The sequence below is a fragment of the Colletes latitarsis genome, chromosome 2 (genome assembly GCF_051014445.1).
Source record: "Colletes latitarsis isolate SP2378_abdomen chromosome 2, iyColLati1, whole genome shotgun sequence".
Lineage (NCBI taxonomy): Eukaryota > Metazoa > Arthropoda > Insecta > Hymenoptera > Colletidae > Colletes > Colletes latitarsis.
Window position 1 is genome coordinate 15,436,118 of NC_135135.1, and position 9,295 is coordinate 15,445,412.

Genomic DNA, 9,295 nt, shown 5'->3' on the forward strand with positions numbered 1-9,295 from the left:
TTCCAGCGTGATCGTAAATTATCAATGTTAGCATAAAATCCTGGGCGATCGCGGCCAACAAGAAATCGGCGCGCACCTGTCGCCGTGCTAAAATCAAAATATCACGTTATCGGGTGAATAACGTACGATCCTCGTCTCCGGTTTGAAGAAAAAAAAAAAAGGAAAGAGAAAGAAACTGGCGCGGATTGGTGGTACAGCGAAGGATTTACTCGGCTATAAGAAACATGCACGACGTGTCGGTGGACGATGGGACGAGAAATCATCGTGGCCGGACAAGAAACACGTAGAGAGCGCGGTTATGACGTTCCAGCCGAGCGCGGTCGATTTTTTGCGGCGCATCGAAGCACGACGAGGAACGTCAACGGTGACGGAAGTCCTTCCACTAAATAGAAGAGGACGATGCGCTCTCGACGAAACGAGATTTACTTTGCAAAAGTGTCGAGACCTCCGCAACGAACCAACCACCGCCATCGCCACCGCCACCACCACCACCGGTTCGCGCGTACCCGACGGTTATACCCCTCTGCCCGATACTTTGACCCTTTTTTCTCCTCTTTGGTCGCGTTCCACGTCTCCGTTGAAATAAGAAGAAACGACACACGCGAGTTTCGAAACGAGATCGACGCACGCTGCTCTCTGTACGCCGCGAAGGCGTGGTCGGTGGACAAGATCGCATCTTCGTGGAACGTGGAGAGAGAGAAAAAGAGAGGAAAGGAGCGAGACGGAGAGGAACCGGGGGAAAGGTAAGATCTGCATGGCGGGGAATGCGAATAAGACCGAGACCAACGGTGGAAAAGGGGGTACGGAGGAGGCGAGGACAGAGCCAATCCTGAAAATTGGAACGAGCGTGCGTGAAGGTAGGTGGGTCGGTGCACTGTTGCGATGTAGACATTATAGCGAAGGTATCGTCGTGCATACGGCCAGACGTTTCGTGTCTCGCGCGATATCAACCGCGCCGTACGGAGCAGAGGTCACAGATAAAAGGCCAAGATAAGAGTACTTAGGACGCAGGTGAACCAAGTGTAAGCGAGTCGATAACCGACCGCTATCTTATCTCTTCACTCCGCTTCGATACACCGCGGTCGACCCGATAGACCATCGGGCTAGATTCTAACGCTTCCACGATCGTGTTCGACTATAACGTCGATCGTAGAAAATCCGAAAGAGACGATCATCGAAACCTGGCTGAAACTCGATGCTTCGCGAACGGTGTGTCGATGAAAATATTTTCACCCTTTCGATACGATACAAATTTGGAGCTACGACGAACGGGTTCCTCGCTACTTTCTTGCACGACGTAAATGCTCTCGATCGCCTTGATCGCGATCTATTTTCGACGCTACCTTGTACCGTTAAACCTCTACTTTCTCGATCCTCCACTATACATCTCGATAAAAGGCCAAGCAACGTGTATTCAAAAAATGAAAATGAGAAACAACAGTAAGCATCTGATAAATAGAAAAATTCTGTTCTCTTAGTTGGAGTTTTAGTCAATCTTTTTTGATACGTCGCGATGACTCGACGGAGCCTCGGAGTAGATTCTACGCTTCCACGCGATCGTATCGAATTATAACGTCGATCGTTAGAGATCCAACCATCGTCGTTCCGTCGAAATGGACGCGTCTGCCACATACGAGCTCGTTTATGGATCGACCAGCCAATCTGCTCGTATCATCCTTCGGGCATTTACGATCGACGACCGATCGTTCGATCGCGTATACACGCTGGGAATGATACCCGAACGATGAAGGAGCTCTGTTTTCGATCACTGTTTTAACAAGAAAGCAACATTCAACGCGATCGAACCACGGCTGTCCACTGTTTATTAGCGGAACAGGTAATCCGGTGATTCTGCGAAATTGCTGAAAATTCCACTTCTATACAGGTTGAACTAAAATTTATGGTCCAAACTTCCGATACTCGTCCAAGCAAGCAAAGTGATGTTAGCAAACATATATTTAACAAAGTAAAATAAATTTTGTCACAACTATATCATCCCGAGTTTGATGAGTATTGCACGTCCCAATGGTTTACACCAATTGCAGCACATCTTTTATGCAAGACATTTAAATGTTTGTTTATGCAATCGTCGGTTCCATGATCGCTGCTTTACCAAGTAACTTTAATTGGATATAATTTAATCGGGTGCTTAAAACCGTTTCCGCCATCACGAATCGCGTTTAACACGACTTCTACTTTGACGCCATAACAGCTTGCCTCTCTATTTGAGATACAAAGTGCATGTGTCTGCAGGTTTGCGCGAAGAAGCGAGAGATAGAGTGGCAGGATTGTCAAACAGAATGATGGTGATAACTCTTCGACGAGTTTGCGCGGCCAATTGAATTTCACACGACTATTGCACGGTTTATCATTTTTCGAAGAGATTAAGCGTCATTACTGCACCAAATATGCACATTGTCGGAAACTCATCAACCTGATATCGCGCTGCATCAGTCACAGTGTACTACTGCATTTTTTTAAACGTGTTCCTATTTTTTATAGACTACCATCTTGCTTTAACTGCAATACACGAATATAAAGTCTGTGACCTAACAATCTAGCAAAACATAGATAAATTTGATCAGTTTTAAAAACAGCATTTAACATACAAAAAACCTGTCTATTGCGAAATAATCGCATCATTCTTCCTTTGTGTTTCAAAGTAAAACATACAATGTCGCTATCTGTGGTATTATAACACTAATATTAGTAGCTTTTAACTCGACGTCTATCACCTAAGAATTTAACAACAAGTAGATAAGTTTAACTTTTAAAAACGCTATTCCAAACTCCAAGACTGAATTTATCTGTAGCGATAAAAGAAAGACAACGAATACGATGAAATATTTAAACATTCAGTTCTTTTCTTCGTGTTATATTTTTCACATTCTTTTTTCTACCGACTTCCAACAAAACAACCAAGGTGCCACACGAAGAATATGAATTCGAAGCACCTCGTCTCGTCTTTTCTGCTTTTAAAAGGAACATCGTGTCGCTAAAACCACGATCCGTATCTCCAACAAACCACTGAGTAATCAGAAACTTGATTCCCTTTGTCTGGTAAATAATAAAATGGAAACATCGCTGTCGCTGAATTAGTTAGGAAGTAAAACGAGTAGATGCAACGAGTCCTAATCTTGAGCGCGACTTCGGAGCAGGAAAGGTTCCCAAGACAGCACACCGAAATAACTTTTCCAACAGAATGTACGCGAACTGTGCGGCTACATATTCACCTCGAGTTCCGCTATCAGCAGCCTGTACTTCCGCTGGCAGTTGCTTCTATCTATACAACCTTACGGCACACGTTACATAAAGCAACGATGTACAGATTTTCTGCGAACGCGTACGCGACCGTGCATCGCGTCTTTTCGTTCGAGACAGTCAAACGTCTCTCGTGTCAACGATCAAATCGAATCAAATCACGGACAACGCGCTTGTCAGACCGCGTTCCCGCGTAAAATACGACAGCAGACACATAAAGGGTTATCCAGATTAAATGTCACATCTTTCAATGGACAACACTGCTAAACAGTTTCACTATTCTTTGTTTTACAGGACTGTGAATGGAGCTTATCACAGTATGATTACCTACTTTTGTTGGCCGAAATTGAACGATACGAACATGGACGATAAGTGACCCCAACAAAACGAAGCCACGTGCCACACAGCAAACGTGACAATGCCTAATTTCACGAAGAGATATCGACTGGTTATACATTTTTCGAAGTTTATATTAATAAACTACGAAAGACTGACGAGCTAAAAGTCAATATTATGCATGCGTGTGCATCGATACGCCTGCAGAGTGCAACTGCATCCTTTTTTAAAACGTGGCTGTGTAATTTTTCTTGCATAAACCAATTCCTTGCGACATTCCGCGTATAAAAGTGCGACAGTGGTAAGATCATAAATTAAACAGACTACGAGATATTTCAACTTTCATAGTAACACGTATGCTACGATAGTAAGCGCGAGTAAGGTCGTAGGGATAAGAAAATGCGTAAAGGTACGTATTACCAAGAAGGTTGGAATATCTCGTAAACTGTTTAATGTACGATCGTATTACCATAACACATATAGAATAATTACATAGCTCCGTTTCATAAAAAAATACAACAGTTGTACTTTGCGAGTACATCGATACACAGGAATGCATAAAAGTGGTACAGAAATGTAGGACACAGTGCCATTTAATTTTATCCTATGACATTTTTTTCTATCTCTAATAGTTTTAAAGATATAGCTCAGCCCGGTTGCACGAAACGAGTACATTTATCATTATTCGTTCAACTTCAATAGTATTATCTCTCGAGAACATTTCGGCCTATGTCGACTAATCCTGACCGTCAAGTACGGGCACTATCAACAAGTTTTTGTTAGGGACTTTTCCTAGAACTTTGCCAGCTTGAATATGGTCCTCGTTAACAGTGATTTCCGAGAAAGTGAGACAGGGGTTGTCGATGTAAACAAGCAAGCGTTTCGGACCGTGATAATACGAAATTCACAACTGTGTTTGGAAAGTAAAAGTAATAAAGCTGAACAAAAATTGAGAAAATTATTAGAAACTGGACAGATCTCTGAGAGCTTGAAATCAAAAACATAAAACCCCTGACAATGAACAGTTCATTACGAAATATTGCCTTCTTTAGAAATAGGTCTACGAATTGGCTGACGTCGATCAACTGATTTTTGTTTGACGGTAAAAGTAATATTAAAAATCTTAATCTTTGGAAAAATTCAAAGATTATTCTCTTTATGCAAACGAAAGATGTGACTAGACAAAAGAAATTTGAAGTGGTGGTTTCATACATATTTAGGATTTTATATTTCAATCGAGAATAAGCTAACAAATGTTAATTTAACGTAAGTCTTAAACGAAGGATTACCTTCATGCTTGTAATGTTAGAATTAGAGCTGTTTCACACGACGATACCGTGTATCGCGATACGCGTACGAGCCACATGTCGATAACTTTGATAGCGTAGACTATCAAACATACACGAGAATCGCTATCTGAACGCTCCCATAGAGTTTACACCAGAGTAGGCCAAATTTTATTCACAAACAACAATCGTACACCTATCCATACAAGCATCGTCGTCTCTTAGGATGGTTTCGCTACTTTTGCGAGCAAATGTACATCCATCACCGTAAACTGCATCCTCGTAAAGCATCGCGCGCTGTACGAGGTTTGCTCAAACGTCAACAAACGTGGTGGCGAGCTGGCAGAAGCATCGATTGACAAAAGATTGGAAGCACGGGAAAGTACAGCATTCCACGAGCTACGCAGAAATACGAATTTCCGGCCGAGCACGCGGCCTGACACAGATATCCAACGGCCGAAGGCCGTCGCGCGTACCTTTCACGCTCCAAAACAATCGGCAACAAGAATTCCAGGAAACGCGAAAGATCGCGCGTGTAGGTGGAAGACAAAAGATCCACTCACCGGATTAAGGCTGCTGATCGTCGACCGCTCGAACCTCGGAGCGTGTCAGTTGCGGTGGATCGTCTCGTTTTCCCGGCATGGGAGGTCACACACTGAGAGCACACACACACGCGACCGCCAGTAACCACGCGAGCGGCGAACGGCGATCGGCTGGCGGGCAAACGCGCGCACGTGACACGATCGAGATTCCGTTTCTCTTTTTTTAAATTCCAGCTAGAAAATCACGATCGAGGGATGGAAACGTGTATCGAACGACCCGGGTCACTGATCGCGCGACGATTCGCCGGCGAATCGCGATTCGAAAGGTGCGCGAACGATCGCGTGAAGACGCATGGCCGATCGTCGACCGGTCCCGGTTGACACACGCGTAAACAAAGCGACTAGACACGACGAACGGCTTCGCTTCTCGGCCGTGCACTACCTAACCGCGGCCTCGGGCGCAGGTTACGCACGCTCTTCTACGCGAACGAAGCCGTACGAACACATCCGAACGCCGGAACCGCCGGAACCGCCGTGACGCGAATACGTTCAGCGTTTCTTTCGATCGTCCACGCATGCCGCCACGCGTTTCCGAAATTCAGCGGACTAGCGACGGGACCCGGGTCCCTGCGGACACCCACGTAACCGATCGGTGAAACGGGAGCGTCCGCGCGATCATTCGGAAAACTGTGACACGGAACAGCGACCCGGTCTAACTGTGCGTCGCGCGGCCCCGTCCAAAGCGTCGAGCACGCGTCGCGTCGCGGCTCGCGGGAGTTACAAACGCGATAGGACGTCGGTGGACGTCACCGCGCGTTCCCGAACGCCGTCCCGATACGCGACAATCGTTGCCACCGGGCCCGATGTCGTTCACCTTTACCCACCGGGCGTGTCGATACGCAAATGATCCCTATCGTCGGCCTGATCAACACCAGCAAACACCAAACTGCCCTTTAACTACCAGTTTTCAAACGTACTGTGCTTGCGAAAAATTGAAATGTCTTGACTTTAAAATATTGGATACCAAGGGATGAAAGAAACCGAATCCAGGAAAGTCTAATCGAGGGGTTGAAAGAACGAGTTTCGTTTAAAAAAAATGCATCCGTGAGGGTTGAATGCTTACCTCGCGATCGCTTATGGAGGCGCAGCGAAAAATCGATTCGAGTCGGAGCGAAGCTTAGACAGGGAACGCGTATCGATTTCTGAACAGTTGTCGCGACGGTGTAAACAAAGCGATTCTGCCGCGCTGGCTCTGCCGCGTCGACTGTATTCGATGTACAGGTCAAACAGCCACGATTGTACACGATCATACCGAAACTTTACGAACTCTTCCGAGTACCCACACGCGAGCAACGATGCTCGATTTGATTTTGCGCGAGCCACACCGAGCGTCCACGTTACGCCGTGCCAGCAATTACGCTTTCGTTGGACGATATTTAAATGCAATTATTCGAAAGCGGTGCTACCCAGTTGCCGTGGATTCGGCGAGCGCCGTGTCCACGGAAGGTTTGTTTGATCGAGGCGGCTTTAATTATAGAACCGAGTGATATGACGCGTGCACGGTACGATCCAAGAAACGACGCCCGGAGATTAGGCTACCCGCTCGCGGAAGCGGAACTGCACGAACGCGACCGAACGACGCCGCTCGATGGGAATTATTTTCGCGCCAGTCGGATTATTTGAACCGTCAAAATAGCGATGATTCATGGATCTGGCGACCTTTGTCGCGGTTCGATTTACGCTAGTCGAAAGCATTCGAACGTTCGTAACCTTTAACTGATGAAACGTATACGTTGAACCGATGCGTTTGCATTTTAGAAACTCGCGAAAAGTTATTTAAAACAGAAACAGTATCCAAAAGCTATTCGACAATGCATTAACTTAAAAATACACGAACGATAGAAAATGCTCGCGTTTAGTGATTCGTCGGGGATATTTCGTTAAAAAAATTGTTTAACGGTTCGAACAATGCGAGAAAGGAGAAACCACTTCGAAGAATGGAATTTGAAAGCGAGCAACCTGAGTTTCAGAGCAAGAAAATATGGCATAGATTATATACGTGTTGACTGTATCGTAACACTGATTAAAGTCGTAAAACATCTTCGACGCCACTGCTGATAGCGTGCAAACAGTGAAATGGTAGACGATATACAATTTACCGTACGAGCTTCGAGCAACAAAGAGAGAGAAGTTATAAATTATCGACAGTACGGTACATGCAATTGATTTATCGAATCAATACAAATAAAGATACTCGATACTTCCTGATACGCAATGCGTATCGTGATTCCAATACGCAAAGAAATTCTTCGATGCTTTCGAACACCGGACGAAAATTAAAAACATACGAATTTGACCGGCCGATAGAAAGTTCGAAATAATTACTAGCACATCGATTTCTATTACAAAAGGACTCGAGAAGACAATTTTAACGCTACCTTTTTAAATTACTCCTGTATGAAACTATACATTGAAAAATTCACGAAAGGGAGTTGTGTCGAACATGATTTTGCCTACAAAGGAGTGCTCTTTATAAGAGTTTTAAAAATGTTAAATAGCAAAGAATTTTACAAAACCGATCGCCTCCGGAAAAGTTAATTTGAATGCCTGCAAGAATACACAACAGCAATAATAAATCATTCGCCATTCAGGTACTATCCATTCTTACTTTCTTCGGTGCGTTTACTCGTTACAAGTATGTGGAACGGAATCAATTAATCATTGACAAGACTGTTAGAAATCTTCATTGCAAGTAGACCAGGAACGCACACGCCAGACGCATTCGTCAAGAATTTATAACGTTTCCTGCCCGTAAAACATTCTGCTAGCGAAATAAAGAAACAGGGATAAATCACCAAATATTTAGGATTCGATGCTGCATAGCGTGAGCGCACGCGCGCTCACATTTTAAATTGCTAGCCGTTAACCGAGATCTGAATTACCGGTTAACACCGATTGTCGTGTCAGAAACGCGATGCACAGCGTATAAAAACGAACCTCGTCGGTGTATTACGGTAGTTAGGTGCACCGAGCCACGATTGGCGATAGTCATCCAATGAGCCGACGCTCAAATACTCGATCGAGTCAATCATCGCGAAACGCCGCGTCATTCCGACTGTTACTAGACCGGTAGTTAAGGAAATTTTAAAAACTCTGTAAAAAACCTTCGACGCCAGAGTTAATAGCGACAGTTCCTGTCGTTTACTGTCATCGTACGGATAAACTTCGAACGCTGCATCTCGCTTGCAGATAAGCTCCTACAATTGCTCGGTGCTATCGATATTTAATAATTAATTTTATTCAGTAAGAAACTCGATTCTGACCCACGGAACCTTCGGGTGTCGTTGCATTGGAGAAGAATCCTTACTTCAAACGTTTCTTAACGAATAAGTGCAAAGTACCAATCTATTCGTATGTATTGCTTTGTTAGAGAATAACGAATACCCCTAGAGAGTTTTCGCGGCGAATTCAGATCGGTTCGCGTCGTCCTGCGCCTATCGTTCACCAGAACGAAATAGTCGATCGGATAATAGTAGTGGTGGCATAGCTATGAGCAGCCATGCGGAATGGTGGCAGAAACGACTTCCACGTTTTCACGTTCCGAACGATGGTAGCAATAGATCGAATCGTAAGGCGCTACCATTGTATGCGTTTGCAATGTCCCGCCCCCTACCACGTACTTTTGCAATCTTACTGGCGGTTACGTTGAAAGGATACGGATAATTTTAAGCGCGAGCGCGTAATCGGGGTGTAAACTGTACCCTCGCGTGATATATAGATTGTGGGGTAACTAATTTCCTGGGGTCTAATATACAAAAGATTGAAACAGTCGCGAAGAACCGGAATCGATATTATAAGTTTCGAATCCCT

General features: G+C 44.7%; 1 protein-coding gene across 1 annotated transcript in view; it reads right to left on the minus strand.

Moving 5' to 3' along the window:
- The window catches only part of LOC143351785 (uncharacterized), a 304,713-nt gene extending 299,261 nt beyond the window's left edge, over positions 1–5,452 (minus strand). The window contains exon 1 of the mRNA XM_076783701.1: positions 5,447–5,452. The gene's annotated coding sequence lies outside the window, so the exon portion shown is untranslated. The remainder of the gene's footprint in view (positions 1–5,446) is intronic.
- Positions 5,453–9,295: the final 3,843 nt, after the last annotated feature.